The 16,085-nt window shown below is 41.0% G+C and overlaps 2 long non-coding RNA genes across 7 annotated transcripts; one reads left to right on the plus strand and one right to left on the minus strand.

Annotated features, from left to right (window-relative positions):
• Positions 1 to 412: 412 nt before the first annotated feature.
• On the plus strand, positions 413 to 3,996 carry LOC139063021 (uncharacterized). Of its 3 annotated transcripts, XR_011516573.1 has the most exons (5): positions 413 to 773; positions 1,013 to 1,119; positions 1,702 to 2,088; positions 3,400 to 3,497; positions 3,575 to 3,996. It is a non-coding gene; the product is annotated as an uncharacterized lncRNA (long non-coding RNA). The 3 variants fall into 3 exon arrangements; XR_011516568.1 differs by having other exon boundaries at positions 1,702 to 3,497; XR_011516577.1 differs by lacking the exon at positions 1,702 to 2,088.
• Positions 3,997 to 4,199: 203 nt separating this feature from the next.
• LOC139062998 (uncharacterized) lies at positions 4,200 to 12,092 on the minus strand. Of its 4 annotated transcripts, none has more exons than XR_011516558.1 (6): positions 11,137 to 12,092; positions 10,789 to 10,895; positions 6,536 to 6,600; positions 5,076 to 5,240; positions 4,728 to 4,973; positions 4,200 to 4,641 (listed from the first exon to the last, which is right to left on the minus strand). It is a non-coding gene; the product is annotated as an uncharacterized lncRNA (long non-coding RNA). The 4 variants fall into 4 exon arrangements; XR_011516552.1 differs by having other exon boundaries at positions 4,200 to 4,273; positions 4,344 to 4,973; XR_011516547.1 differs by adding an exon at positions 10,566 to 10,613 and having other exon boundaries at positions 4,200 to 4,973.
• Positions 12,093 to 16,085: the final 3,993 nt, after the last annotated feature.

The following is a 16,085-nucleotide window of genomic DNA, read 5'->3' on the forward strand; positions in this document are numbered from 1 at the left end:
AGCTTGCAATGTGAGATCCAGATCTACCTCCTTTTGCAAAGATAAAAATGTCATATTTTTATGTACACTGAAAATTGGCAATTAAGGAAAACATCAACTTTCATCTGCATTATGTCATTTTGTTGACAACATTAATTGGAGCATATTTAAAAAGGAGAAAAGTATGGGACTAGATTTGTGCCAATAGGATCAAGAAAAACACTTTGGAGAGCAAACAAATTTTAAGACACTGAGAGAAAAAACATTGGTTTCAAAAGAAAAACTTACGATCTGAATCAGATTCTTAAAATGATCAAGAAAAACACTTTGACGGTCAAACAAAAATTAAATAATTGACAGAACAAAAATATTGACTAAAGGAAAAAAACATGTTTCAAAAGTAAAACTTACGATCTGAATCAACTTCTTAAAATGAGTAACAAAGTATGTTTCCTTTTTCTGTTTGCCTCTATGTGTTTTTGTTATCAATGTCCTTAGTTTTGTTCTCGCTGCTCACAGCTTTGCTCTCACTTCCAGATTTGCACTTACACTGTCTGGCTTTCTCCTTTGCAATCCCTGAGTTTTTGGTTGCAATTCTGACACAACCCTTTCGGGTGGGCGGGACTTCTGAGAAGTCCTCTCCCATAGGACAGTGGTTTCTCTTGAGTGACAGTTCAGTGACCTGGAAGTGATGTAGCCTCCAAGACATTTTTTTTCCCACCTGGTCAACAACATGAATTTTGAGCCCCAAACACGTTATTTCTGCTGTCTGTGGTGTCTACTGAGGATCTAAAGTGAGTATTGATAATATATTTGATCTTTTCTTAGTTAATCTGTAAGTTAAGCCACTTTTTAAGTTGGTTTTAAGCAGATGTTAGCTCACTAGCTATCTGCTAAGCAAGCCATTGTGCTAGCCTCAGGACAATGGTCTATTGTTCCAGAGACGTATTAAAAACTCATCTTAACATATTCATTACCGGTTTCATGGAATTAATTATTGCAGTTTATGTTAATAAGTTTGCTAATTTTTCAGGAACCTGTGGAACATCAGAGACTTTGCAGCTACTGGAGCTAACCTGTGTACTGCTAACTTGCTACAGAGGAAGCAGCAGAAAGCTGAGCTAACAGGCTGTTTTGCAGGTAAATACTCTTTTAGTGGAACTGCAGGACTTTTATGGTATAACTCAGACAGAATCTACATGAGCTATTGTGGGAAGACTTTTAAACTACATTTACACACACACACACACACACACACACACACACACACACACACACACACACACACACATATATATATATATATATATATATATATATATATATATATATATATATATATGCATTTTTTTATCCAAGTTACTTGGACGGGCTAAACAAGTTCATAGTTCTGCCTGCTCCTTTTTCGGTGAAACGAATGGATTTTATGATGTAACTCTAGTAAATCTATAGTAACCATAGTCTGGTGACTAGTGTCTAGTTTAGCTACATTTAGCTTAGCTGGAGTAATATAGTCTAACTCTGCCTCAACTGGTGACTTTTCTACTTCATTGTCAGCCAGACAAAATGTTGCTGCAGAGAAGCGCCCAAGGTACTGACCCCACAATAGAAAATCATAATGTCCACATTTATTTCCCACAATCTCAAACGTCACACTAAAACTAAACTTTTAGCTCTGATTTAATTATTTCCTTATTGATATCTGTTTTCCCTTTGTTGTAGGCAATCCTCGGGTGTCAGCAGTAGGGCTGCAACAACGAATCGATAAATTAGATGAAAATCGATTACTAAAAGCGTTGGCAACGAATTGCGTCATCGATTCGTTGTGTTGCGCAACTCTTCCAAAAGCCCCCTCCCCTCCCGCCCGCCGTTGCGCGCAGACCGGTGGAGAGCCGGCAGCTGTTTGTAAGAGGAACATGGCAGAAGCAGCGAGACTCCAAAAAAGTAAAAACTTCTAAAGTTTGCGAGCATTTTCAGTTAAATCAGACGAAGACATTCAACGTTTGTAGGTCAGACAGCATGGCGCGGGGATACTACGGTGATGATGCAGCGTCTTAAGCGCAAGCATGTCAGAATCATCAGCGAGGAGGGAGAGAGCTCTGTGTCCGGGTAAGTTAAAAACTTTTCAAAAGTGATTCACCCAAGCCCCGGATTATTACACAGGCTAGACATGCCCTAAGCTCGTATAAAAAAGTCCATAAAATTGTAAGCGCGACGCTATTAGATAGGCGGGGGGGGGGGGGGGGGGACGACTCGCGCCGCTGCGAACCGGTTCCGCCGTCACATTCCCGCAGAAACTGGTTGATCACACCGGGGCCAGACTACTAACATGTGGTTTTACAACCACAATGTCCTCAGAAGCGAAAATGCTTTTAAAAGGGAGGGAGGAGTCCTAACTGTTGCTGCAGGCGTGTTGTGTGAGAGTGCAGTTATATACTGGTTAATATATTTTTGGGTTCAGTTGCTTTCATGTGGCCTAATGTGAGTCTATTTAGGATCATTGGAATGATCAGCAGGATTTCTTGATGTGACATTATGGCAGTTGCCCAGGGCATCATCACAAGGAGGGTGGCATTCATTTACTTTTGTTTTATTTGGTATTTTTCAGTCATTTTTGGAAATACGGTAGTGATTAATTTTAATTAATTCACAGCCTATGTTTAATTACATTTAAAAATTAGTTGTTTGACATCCCCAGTTATAATAAATGTCTACAGATGAGATCAAACAAAACAGATGAGAATTGCCTTTAAAGAGCAAGTCACCCCCAAATAAACTTTTTTTGCTGATAAACTAAATAAACGAGTGTCTAATCGTGCTGCAGACACGTGTCGTCAATAATTTGGCACTTCAGTGCATCTTAGTTAAAATTTAAATATTCTGCCTAAAACTGGCAGTGTTGTGCCGTTGTCAGGTAAAAACTCTGCACTGTATTTTAATTTAAATCTGCCACCGCTATTGGCTGAGAAGTATGCTATGATGTAAACTGGTACATTATGATGTCACAATGCTGTCGTGAGCCTGAGTGTGTGTGTATTTGTTAGCGGCTTCGCCCTCTCGGTCTGCCAGGCAACAGCATGTGTTGCATTTTTCAAACATGAAGTGGGAGTGGAGTTAGACTCTGGTAGGGGTTGACTTGCTCTTTAAGCTGTTTAACTTGGACCAAGCATTTTAGGTCACAGATAGGTGTAGCTTAGGGTCTCTGTCTATACACCTTATAAGACAATTTAGGTGATGGCATGTTGTTTTTCTGCTATTGAACTGTTTTCTAATAATGTTGTGTTTAATAAAGTGAAGGAAGGAGAAAAATAACGTTTCCCTAGCAGTTTTTAAAAATGTCCCTATGTAATCCGATTAATCGATTAATCGTGTCGAGACCCCATCCGATTAATCGATTATCCAAATAATCGTTTGTTGCAGCCCTAGTCAGCAGGAGGTGACCACCTGCATAACGGAGCACCCTGGTTCTGAGCCAGTTGCACCTTTGTGCTGCTCTTTGGGGAGGAAATGCTCAGCAGGTTCAACAACTGTAAAATTGATTTTGTTCGTAGATTTTGTTTAGATCTCATACATTACCAGTTTTTCTTTCTTACAGACACATGCCTCCATGTGGTCAGGTGGTGTTGGTGTGATCTGGGAGGGCACACTCATGTCGTCATCTCCTTGTGCCGTCTCCAGGATCATGATGGGATTTCTCTGTGCCTATAAAGCAGGGGTATTTACTTCTGGGCCTGGAGGGCCGGTATCCAGCACGTTTTAGTTTTAACTCTGTTTCAACACACCTGATTTCAGTCCGCAGGTAATTAACAGGCTTCTGCAGAGCTGCTGCACAGGTAATTCAACCACTGATTCAAGTGTGTTGGAGCAGGGAAACAACTAAAATGTGCTGGATACCAGCCATCCAGGACTAGAATTGATACCCCTGCTATAAAGCCTTCCTCCCTCCTCTGGACTTTAAACATTAGTATTTTATTATGGTTTACCTGCTTTAGTAAATAAATCTCAATTTATAAATTTCCTGTTTTGGTGCCTGTCCATAAAATCCTGCATTAGACACCGAAAGCTGAATGGATGCCTTTCATTCACTTTCACATTCAATGTATTTTTAAAGATACACTTGAAATTAATATCAGCTGTTTAACAGAGTGGTGCAAAATAATCGCTGATGTCATGATTTTTGCAACAACCTGACCTTCATGCAGAGAAACTCAGGAGACAAATGAGCTAAAAACAGTTTATTAAAATTGATGAATGATTGAAGAGGTAACTGCTGGAGATCAGGAACCAGAAGCTTCTGCGAGGAAGAGCAGAGGTTAGTAAGAGGCAACAGGTCAGGTTTTTCTTAGACTGTGCAGGTAGCTTACAGAGACTGAGAAACGCCACAGAGATGGAGCCACAGGTTTTAGTGTTTAAAGATCAGAAGGCCCTGAGGTAAAATTGAGTGTTAGTAATGACTAAAGAATGACATACAAAAGGAAAAGTTTAGGTACTTAAGGTCTGAAGTTGTAGCGCAGACGGGAGACAGCAGAATGGTGGAGAAACAACCAGAAGTCTGGGAGAATGACAGCATGAGTTGCAAGCGGGTGAGCAGAAGGTAGTGGGTAAGCCGACTGCCAGTATGGTTGTGTGATCAGGAGCTTCAAGGAAAGAATTCCCATAGATCTGCATAGAAAATGAGAACGTAAGTTTGAAAAACGGCAGAGTCATGGGCTAGATATGGGTTAAAACTCTGATGAGTGACCAGCTACCAGCTTTTATTCAAGGATGGGGTTACAGGTGTGAGGATGTGCCTGCCCCATGAGAAGAGTTTTCAGGTAAGCCTCTCCATGGTGCTCTGCAATGGTGACTAGCAAGGCTAAGGAAGAGATTAAAGGGAACACAAACCCAGGACTCCAACCCAAACTCCTGACAGCAAAACAACGACTCCTCCCACAGGCGGTTGTTCCACGGGAGTACAGTCACACGCAGCTGCCCGAAGTTCAGCATCAGGCAACCTGTAGGCGATGTAATCATACGTGGCTTCTGAGCATGCAAGTTTATTCTAGCCGTACGGTGTACAATAATAATAAAGATTTATATTGTGTTGTGTTGCTCACCTTACAGGTTCTTTTAAAATCTTAACCTGTGCTTGCTTAAAGCAGGTCTTTCAGGTCTTTTGAACTAGACACAGAGAGGTTCAGGCACAAGTACTTAGTCAGACTCCTGATATGGTAGAGCATCCACCACCACGGACTCGAACAATAGGTCCATATGCTTGTCAACTGTAAACAATGGAAAAAGATTACCATTAGTACAAATATTTATCCATAACCATCACTGTGGGTTTATTATACAGCATATGAACTACATGAGGTGGGATTGGTCTGCAGAAGGGATGTATATTTTTGACTGAATTTTTTGTAGGAATATTCAATAAACAGTCCAAACTGATACTTAACATATATAACATGAGTTAAGCCAGGCGTACACTGTGCGACTTTTTCACTTTTTTGAGCCGATTTTCCAGTCGTGCAAGAATCCACGACATCGGGGCGAGTTTTGCGCCGAGCGGTCGTGTAGTGTACAGGGGGTAACGAGAGGTGATTAACACCACGTGACCAGCTGCCGATCAGCAATCGTGAGGTCACACGGACTTCTGGCGTGTTTAATATTTCGCTCGTCCCTCGTGAGGGTATCGCATTGTTGAAGCGTCGCTGCGAGCAGCTGCGACCCAAAATGTATCAGAACCGCTCACGGCGAATGCTCAATCCTGCATCAACGCCGCTCGCTCGCTATTTCCCTAATAACACACGCTGTTAATTTTTGTCTCTACACGTTTTTTTTTACTCACAAAGATTGTCAAGAAAGCATGCTTGTAGTGTTCATGTCAAATTAAACTGATCACAAAACACAGATTTACTTTCTTTATTTCGTTTTCCTCATCCAACCCCCATAAATCCCTGTGTGTCCTCCTGCAGCACTCCCGAAGGACAACAGGCAAAACAAGACAAAGTCTGACGTGTTGAGTAAAAACTGCTATTTTTAGCACATTTTTAGGGCCGACGTATTGCTACCAGACGTACAGTGTGAGCAGTCAGGTCGCATCCGAGAACTGGGTCGTGCAGTGTGAGCGCCTGACTCGTGAGATCTGCCCTGCGAGGAAGTCGTACAGTGTGAGCTGAAGCTGAACGCTGCGAGTGAAAAAGTCGCACAGTGTACGCCCGGCTTTATCTGAACCATAATAGCGAGATTTAAATTTCAATGGTGGAAACAAAACCCAATGCACACTGCTGCCAACTAGCGGTCGACATTTAAAGTGCACCAAAACAAAGAAAATACACAAATGTTTGCATGTAAATTCTTCCAAAAATTAGATACACTGCTTTTGAAAATGGATGTAATATCTCAGGAAAAAATTTCACGATATATTGCCATATCGATATTTTAGAGACACAGTTTGAGAATATCGATACAATATCACTGGGAAAATATATCGCGATATATTGTCATATTGATATTTTCTTACATCCCTTGTCTGCAGTGTACTTTGTGTACACTATGGTGTGTCTTAGCTCACCAGCTGCAGTTGATGCATGTGGCCGTGTAGCACTTCCATTGTAATGCAATGCAGTAGTTTTCAATCTAAAAAGAAAGAACAAATAAATAGAATCTATATTTTTGTCTAAAAGATATTTTTATGTAAAAATTAATTAAAAGCATGTATTTAACTCATTATTGATTATCTGCCCTGGATAACATTCTTTTGATGGAGAATACAGAACACGTGACAGAAAGAAAGAAGAAGAAAATATCATTTCTATAGCGCCTCTCAAGATAAAAATCACGAGGCGCTTAACAAAAACAAAAAATATAAAAATTGTAAAAATATAAAAAAGCATTTCGAAAATGTTTAAAATATATTTAAAATGAGCAAGAATAAGCTATTGCGATTTAAAAGAAAAAATGTTAAGAAAGAGAGAGAGTGAATAGGAAAGAGGGAAATCAGTGGATCCTGAGGAAGGTGGGATAGGTGGGGAGAGCAGAATAAAGAGAGAGAGGTGAAGAAGGTCATGCAAAAGCCAGCTTGAACAAGTGAGTCTTCAGCTGCTTTTTAAAGGAGACCACTGAGTCCACTGATCTCAGGCTCAGGGGGAGAGAGTTCCAGAGTCTGGGGGCCACAGCAGCAGATGATCTGTCACCTTTGGTCTTTAGCCTGGTGTGCTGCACAACCAGTAGGCTTTGATCACTGGACCTCAGGGACCTGCTGGGGGTGTAGGGACTTAGAAGATCACCGATGTAAGATGGTGCTTGTCCATGTAAGGCCCTATAGACCAGAACCAGGATCTTGAAATGAACCCTGAAGTTGACTGGCAGCCAGTGAAGCTGGAGGAGAAGCGGGGTGATGTGGGTGTGTTTGGAGGACTTGGTCAGAAGCCGAGCACAGGCATTCTGAACCACCTGTAGACGGTTCAGGGAGGTTCTGCTCAGACACGTGAAAAGAGAGTTACAGTAGTCTAAGCGTGAGGAGATGAAGGTGTGGAGCACAGTCTCAAGTTCAGAGCGGGACAGAATGGGACTCAGCTTAGCAATGTTCCTGAGATGGAAGAAGGAAGAGCGAACAAGAGAACTGACATGAGAATCCAGGGTGAGAGCTGGGTCAAAGGTCACACCAAGATTCCTGATGGAAGGTTTGGTGTGGGAAGCAAGCTGACCAAGAGAGTCTCCGACTTTGGGAACCAGCTTGTCTGGGGCACAGATGAGGATCTCAGTCTTATCTTCATTCAGCTGTAGAAAGCTCCCAGCCATCCAGGCTTTGATAGAGTCTAAGCAGGTGTGTAACAGCTGCAGCATAGACATCTCATGGGGCTTAAAGGAGATGTACAGTTGGATGTCATCTGCATAAAGATGGTAGGAGATTCCTTTGAAGGAACTCAGGATGCGCTGAAGAGGAAGCAGATAGAGGAGGAAGAGCAGAGGCCCCAGCACAGAACCTTGTGGGACACCATGAGCAAGAGAGGTGGTGGAGGACCAAGGGCGTCAGTTTGTTTTCAGAGTTGCTGGGGACAATAACCATACACTTGAGTGGGGTTTAAAAATTGCTGGGGACAATAAAGTAGGCTAGCACAGGGGTCGGCAATCCGCGGCTCTGGAGCCGCATGCGGCTCTTCCATCCATCTGATGCGGCTCTCTGTGCTTATAAAATAATGAATGGATATTTAAATAAAATGCTTTATATTTTACTGCATTAATTTTACATCTGTATGCCAATTCTAAATGTAAAGATTGTCTGCGTAAACCTGAACAGGTCCAACCCGGTCTGCGGTGGTTGACCGGTCATGCTTGTGCGTAATCATATCGGCACTTTATGAGCTGAAGAGGATGTGAGATTCTGGGATTCTCCTCAGACGGCTCCTGGATGTGTCGCCACATTGGAGACAGGAACAAGCGCTATTCAGCCAAAGTTTCATCATCAGGGAACATTTTCTAAGTGACAAGTCTCTCTGAGAGACAGGGTTTGGAAAACACTCGCTTCAGTGGGAGGAATCTTCCCGCATGCGCACTGCATGGTTCTCTGGGTGGCTCTGGGGTTAATCAAGTTTAATTGTTTCTCTTTGCAAAAATCTTCACAGGAAGGCAAAACAGTTAAACGGCAGGTTACATATATTTCCATTTGACTATTTATTTTGACAGATGAACTCAAGGATGTTGCTTGGTTTGAAAGAATTACCCCGACGCACACGGATGCGCATGGATGAGCTGACATTTTAATCGTTAACGCACATCGCGGAGGTAAAATATTCCCATCAGAACATCAGAGCTTTATACTGGACACTGTGTTCAGCGCGGCTCGGAGCGCCCACGGTGGACAGTGAGCTGAAGATCTGGGGTTCCAGCGCAGTGCAGAACCACGCGCATGCGATAGGATTTCCTCCCACTGAAACAGTCTGGAAACCCGGTCTCTCTGAGGGATGTGTCACTTGGAAAAATGTTCTTTTTATGAAATTATGAAACTTTGGCTGAACAGCGCTTGTTCCCGTCTCTAATATGGAGACGCATGACGCGTAGAGACATTTGATCACGCACAAAGTTTATGTGGAGCAGAAGCGGTCGGGCCACGGCAGGTGAAACGTTCCTAGCCTACATGAAGTGAAACTGTTTAATTGTAACATTAATATGTTACTGGACACGCTGGTCTGGTTGGTTAGACCAGTGTTTGAAGTGGAAAACACACACACACACACACACACACACACACACACACACACACACACACACACACACACACACACGCACGCACACCAATTAAATAATGCTGACAGCGTGGACTAGAAGCCAGGTGATGGTTTACGTATTTAAATGATGATCAGGCTGCTGTAAAATGTAATCCCCATCCACATCCAGACACAATAATCCTCTATTCTTTCTCTATTTGCTCTGCTCTTGTCTGGGCTGATCAGCTGATGGTGCGCACGACGCGCCTAACTAGCGGCTGATGCACATTTTACGCATTTGGAGAGGTGGGCTGGATGCTTTGCGTTTACTGGAAGATGGTCCACTTAACGCACGGGTGTAGACTACATATTAATGACAAATGAATGAAAATTAAATTGTGAGTTTTTACTTCATATTTTATAAATAAAAAGGACGGGGGAACACATTTATGACGTATTTTTAAACGAAATGCTCTAGCGCGACCTGCCTGCTTCACTTAAGTCACAGCTTATTAAGGTCCGTCCAGAATTACTGTGGGAAATGGGTAATAATGGCTCTTTGATGGGAACAGGTTGCCGACCCCTGATAAGATCTGAGCTGGTAAAACAAAAATCCTCATCAGCAGGCGTTTTTGAAAGTGGTGGTGGGGGGGGGGGGGGGACACAGCTGCCAATCACAAATTTTGCCGGGGACATGTCCCCGGCGTCCCCGGTTAAAATGACGCCTATGTGGAGGACCTAAACTTGGAGACGGCCACAGAAATGGAGTACTCAGAGAGATAAGAGGAGAACCACTCCAGAGCAGTTCCTGATAGGCCTATCCGTCTCTCAGCCTCTCCAGTAGCAGGTGATGGTCAACAATGTCAAAGGCTGCAGTCAGGTCCAGCAGGACCAGAACAGAACAGTCTCCTGCATCACTGTGAGTCAGAAGGTCATTAGAGACCCTAAGAAGAGCTGTTTCAGTAGAATGAGCTCTACGAAAACCTGACTGTAAGCAATCATAGATGTTATGTTCATCAAGAGCAGCTGTGAGTTGTTTAGCCACAACCTTTTCCAAGATCTTCGAGATGAACGGAAGTTTAGAGATGGGTCTGAAGCTGCTGTGGAGAGAGGGGTCGAGACTCGGTTTTTTAAGAAGCGGGTGGATCACAGCGTTCTTAAAGTAAGCAGGGACCTGACCAGAAACCAGAGAAGCATTAATTATAGAAAGCACGCTGGGACCGATGGACTGAAAAGCACTTTTAAACAAAGATGAGGGTAAGATGTCGAGGGGGCATGCAGAGGTCTTCATAGAGTTAACTATGAAGAAAGCACATTGAATCTGATTTGTCTTGTTCTGACAAACAAATGTCAGATCTGTATACTGGAAAGAAATTTATTATCAAACATACTCACTTGGATAACTATTCAGTCAGAGTTACATCATAAAATCCATTTGTTTCACTGAAAAAGGAGCAGGCAGAACTATGAACTTGTTTAGCCCATCCAAGTAACATGGAATAAAAATTACATGTATCTGTATGTAAATGTAGTTTAAATGTCTTCCCACAATAGCTCATGTAGATTCTGTCTGAGTTATACCATAAAAGTCCTGCAGTTCCACTAAAAGAGTATTTACCTGCAAAACAGCCTGTTAGCTCAGCTTTCTGCTGCTTCCTCTGTAGCAAGTTAGCAGTACACAGGTTAGCTCCAGTAGCTGCAAAGTCTCTGATGTTCCACAGGTTCCTGAAAAATTAGCAAACTTATTAACATAAACTGCAATAATTTATTCCATGAAACCAGTAATGAATATGTTAAGATGAGTTTTTAATACATCTCTCTGGAACAATAGACCATTGTCCTGAGGCTAGCACAATGGCTTGCTTAGCAGCTAGCTAGTGAGCTAACGTCTGGTTAAAACCAACTTAAAAAGTGGCTTAACTTACAGATTAACTAAGAAAAGATAAAATATATTATCAATACTCACTTTAGATCCTCAGTAGACACCACAGACAGCAGAAATAACGTGTTTGGGGCTCAAAATTCATGTTGTTGACCAGGTGGAAAAAAATGTCTTGGAGGCTACATCACTTCCAGGTCACTGAACTGTCACTCAAGAGAAACCACTGTCCTATGGGAGAGGACTTCTCAGAAGTCCCGCCCACCCGAAAGGGTTGTGTCAGAATTGCAACCAAAAACTCAGGGATTGCAAAGGAGAAAGCCAGACAGTGTAAGTGCAAATCTGGTAGTGAGAGCAAAGCTGTGAGCAGCGAGAACAAAACTAAGGACATTGATAACAAAAACACATAGAGGCAAACAGAAAAAGGAAACATACTTTGTTACTCATTTTAAGAAGTTGATTCAGATCGTAAGTTTTACTTTTGAAACATGTTTTTTTCCTTTAGTCAATATTTTTGTTCTGTCAATTATTTAATTTTTGTTTGACCGTCAAAGTGATTTTCTTGATCATTTTAAGAATTTGATTCAGATCGTAAGTTTTTCTTTTGAAACAAATGTTTTTTCTCTCAATGTCTTAAAATTTGTTTGCTCTCCAAAGTGTTTTTCTTGATCCTATTGGCACAAATCTAGTCCCATAAAAAAGTGCAGGACAAACTTAAATGTCACTAACTAAAAAGTAAATAATGAGGGGGGAAATCATTAGAGGCGGGAGAGGCGTGCGTGTGAGGGTGAGGTATAGAGAAAGGAGGAGAGTGTGGTTTTGGATGTGTATTTTAATGTTTTTTTAATAGTTTTAATTGATCACACCCACACATGCCTTTTTAAATTTAATTTAGAGAAACTTTTGGTTCATGTTCATGCATTCCTGAATGTTAAGAGGAAGCTGTTGAGAGGAGGTGGAGGGGTACAGAAGACGGCCATTGAAGAAAAATGAAAAGTATTCTGACTTTAACGGAGGAAAAAAGTCATAATTCTGACTTTTTTAAACTTTCATCTCAGAATAAAACAACTGAATTATGAGATTAAAGTCAGAATACCTTTTATTTTTCTTCAGTGTCCCTAATCCTCTTCCATAGAGGGGATATTGTGGGCTTTGTGTTAAAAAAATAAAATAATTGTTTTTTTTAATAGTTTTACTTTATCACGCCCATACATGCCTCTTTATTAATTTAGAGTTCATTAAATGTTCATCCATTCATGAATGTTAACAGGAAGGGGGGTTGAGAGGAGGTGGAGGGGTACGGAAGAGGATTAGGGCAATTGAATAAAAATAAAAAGTATTCTGTCTGTAATCTCAGAATTCTGACTTTTTTAAACTTTCATCTCAGAATAAAAAAGTCTGAATTCTGAGATCAAAGTCAGAATACTTTTTATTTTTCTTCAGTGTACCTAATTTTCTACCATAGAGGGGAGATTATGGGCTGTTTGTGTAAAAAAAAAAAAAAAAAAAAATTGGGAGGTTTTTTACCCTTCAGTTCTTTATTCTATTGTCATTCCATGGACAAATGTGTTATTTGAGATTTAAATGTTTAATAAAATAGTTTGCATGTATTTATTTGGCTCTTTGGATTGAATATTATGTTTTGATTTTTACGTATTATAAAAGTTAAGTTTGTTGAGTTAGAATACACAATGTAGTTTGATAGGTAATTGAGTAAGGCTTTCTTGACAAGTTGAGTTAACTAAATGGATGGTGGGGCATTGGTTAAACTAATTATCTTAAGTTAATGTAACTTTTGTTATTTGTATATTCAACTTAAATCTTTAATTTAATCCCGTTAAGGCCTTAAGTACATTGAACATACTCAGCTGCATCAATTCAACTAATTCTTCACTACTTAAAAAATTTAAGGCAAAGGGTTACCTTGTTTTTTTAAGTAGACTGAACTTATCGGGGTTAACTTAAACCAAACTGGATTTTAGGACAATAATAAACACTACTGTATATTTTATGTATGAGAACAGTATTTCTAACTGTTTTCTCCTTTTATTTTGGATAAAAACGTTTTTCTTTGGTGTAAAGTTAACCATGTGTCTGTTGCTGCTGCCTCGGCCAGATTGTCGTAGTAAATGTTCTCAATCGACTCATCTGGTTAAATAAATAAAATACAGGTAATATATTTTGCTGGGGAGCTGTAGCCGTCTGAATAATTAAATACTTTATCCCAGTACATGAACATCCCCATAAAAACACAATAAAATCACAACAAATGTGGTAGGAATGTGTTATATGTTTTTCCCCTATGAGTTTACAAATTACTTAGAGAAACTAAAAAATAAAAAAATGTTTCCATCCTGTGATGCTGAAAGGAGACAAAAGATGCAGGAGGAACATTTTTGGCCAAACCGCTAAAATAAAAGTATGGAGGGGTTGGACTGTGGGGTAACCACCAGATAGTTCCCGAGCACAGCCAGTGCTGCAGCTCACCGCCCCCCACAGGGATGGCTCACACACACAGGTGAGTTTCACCAGAGTGTGATGACTAATGGGACTTTAAAAATGAATAAATGTAAAAGATTTTCACGTAAAGAGATTCCTAGCAGCTGATTTAGCATCACCTGTTTTTGTCAATATCAGAAAAAAGAACTCCAAGCACTCAGAGTATGGTAAGCCATGTTACCATATAATAATGATAATCTTAAAAGGTTTAAACATCTGGTTTTAGATAGAAAATGAGTCATCAGCCCAGGTTTGTCTGAAGATCCCGATGAGTTTAGAGTCCATGAAGACAAAGATCTGACATTTAAATGCCACTTGTCCTCGAGCTGCAGAACTAAACCAACAAACATGAAACCATTCAACACTCAGCTTCAGAAGCTCTGATTTCATTTTGTCCCTGAAACAAAAACAGATTATTTATTTATCTAACTAAACAGAAGAGTTTCATCTTAGAGCCTGAATCCTGCTCTGATGATCAGTAAATGTAAAACCAGATGTGACCCGAACCTCCATCAGTGCAGAAACCGCCCTGAGAGAATGTAAAAGAGCCCAAACACAGCCTGAAACCAGGAAATCCCAGAGAAGAGTCAGAAAACAATCTGAAGAGACGATTTTAATCTTCACAGATTATTCTAATCTGAATGAAACCTTTTAAGGGAAACCCAGTGAAATATGTTTAAATGTAAAGTTTACGTTATTAAAATAACATTTTTCTTTTCTTTGTATATATTTCTTAACTTTCAAGATTTAAAAAAGTTGTTATTTTTATTTATTTATTTTTTTGCATAAAATCTAATTTATCCTCAAAAAGATCAACCATGAGAGCTCACCTGTCCCGGCAGGTGGACTCAGATCAGCTGATTTCATCTGTGGTTCTACATGTTCTACTACATTTCCCAGAATGCTGTTGGGTCCGGACCGAAGCAGAATCCTACCCTCACCTGTGGGAGGTTCTGGTTGGTCGCGGCGCTGTTGCTTAGGGACAGACGAGGTATTTTTATTCTCCATCGCTATAGAAACTAAAGCTGCTCCTCTTCTTCACACCTTTCAAATTAGACGAGATTAAAAACCAAGATCAGTAACTGATCCCTGATCAGTTTACATAAACAATCACAGGTTTTCTGTCTGATTTTATGAAAACAGAAAGTTGATGTGAAAACTGCAGAGAAATCATCTTTCTTCAGGAAAACCTGTGATTGAAGTTCAAATATAATCTGTCAAATGAACCAGATTATCAGCAGGAGTGCTGCAGCACGTGTCATCACTTCATCTCATCTCACCCCATCACCCCCATCCCGCAACAACTTCGTTGGCTGCCCATTAAACAAAGAATCAGCTTCAAAATTCTGCTCATCGCATTCAAAGCTCTCCATAACCTGGCTCCATCCTCCATATCCCATCTCATTCACATCACCACTCCTGTCCGCTCTTCGTTCCTCTTCAGCTCCTCAACTCCAAGTTCCCCCCGCTCGCCTTGTCACCATGGGGAGTAGAGCATTCAGCCGCTCTGCTCCCCACCTCTGGAATTCTCTTCCCCCTGATCTACGCACCACTTTCTCTCTCTCACTTTTTAAATCAAAACTCTAAACGCACCTCTCCACGCAGGCTTCTACTTATACCACATAGATTTAAACACATAGATTTTAATTTTAGCATCTTAATGTTTTTACATATTTCTGTTTATCTTGTTTTGTTATTTTTCCCTGCTGTTGTAAAGTGTCCTTGGGTGTCCTGAAAGACGCTGTTAAATAAAATGTATTATTATTAAGTTTATTATTAAGTTTATTAAGTTTTTAAACCAGCTGAAAGTTTAAAACACGTGAAACTTCCTCACCTGTAAGCAGGTGTGCTTCAGCTGAAGGAGCAGGAACCGAGTCGGTGACCCGTAGAGAGCTCTCAGGTCGTTTCTAGGTTTTTGCTGTTCTGCTTCCTGAAGTTGTGGCTTTCTGTGAAACTGACTGCAGATCAGATTTAAAGCTGTTCTTTAGACACCTGCAAGCTAAGCTCTCACGTCTGCTTTCAGATGAAATCTGAGTTCCTATCGGGGCTTTCTCTCGCTCTCATGTTTGAATTTTCTTCATTTGACTTTTTCACGTCTGCTTTTTGGTTTTTTTGTTTTTGCATGTGTGTGTGCTCGTGTGCGTGCTTGAGTGTGCCTATGTGTGTGTGTGTGTGTGTGTGTGTGTGAGCATGCGTGTGCCTATGTGTGTGTGTGTGTGTGCGTGCGTGCGTGTGCAAGTGTGTGTGTGTGCGTACATGCAAGTGTGTGCACGCAAGTGTACGTGTGTGTGCATGTGTGTGTGTGTTGTCCTGTCACACACCCAAATAAACATTGTGTTCTCGTCTGACAGAAACTTATTAGAATAAAATCTTCTTCTTCTCCCCTGGAGGGATAACCCCCCCCCCCCCCCCCCCACACACACACACACACGCACACAAACCTACCTTATTGAAAAAACAATTTCTGAGAAACAATGCGCCAATCACAGTGGTTGCCATGGAAACTGGGGCGGCGCAGCAGCAGAGGAGAGAAGAGC

The sequence above is a fragment of the Nothobranchius furzeri genome, chromosome 2, assembly GCF_043380555.1.
Source record: "Nothobranchius furzeri strain GRZ-AD chromosome 2, NfurGRZ-RIMD1, whole genome shotgun sequence".
In the NCBI taxonomy this organism is placed as follows: Eukaryota; Metazoa; Chordata; class Actinopteri; order Cyprinodontiformes; family Nothobranchiidae; genus Nothobranchius; species Nothobranchius furzeri.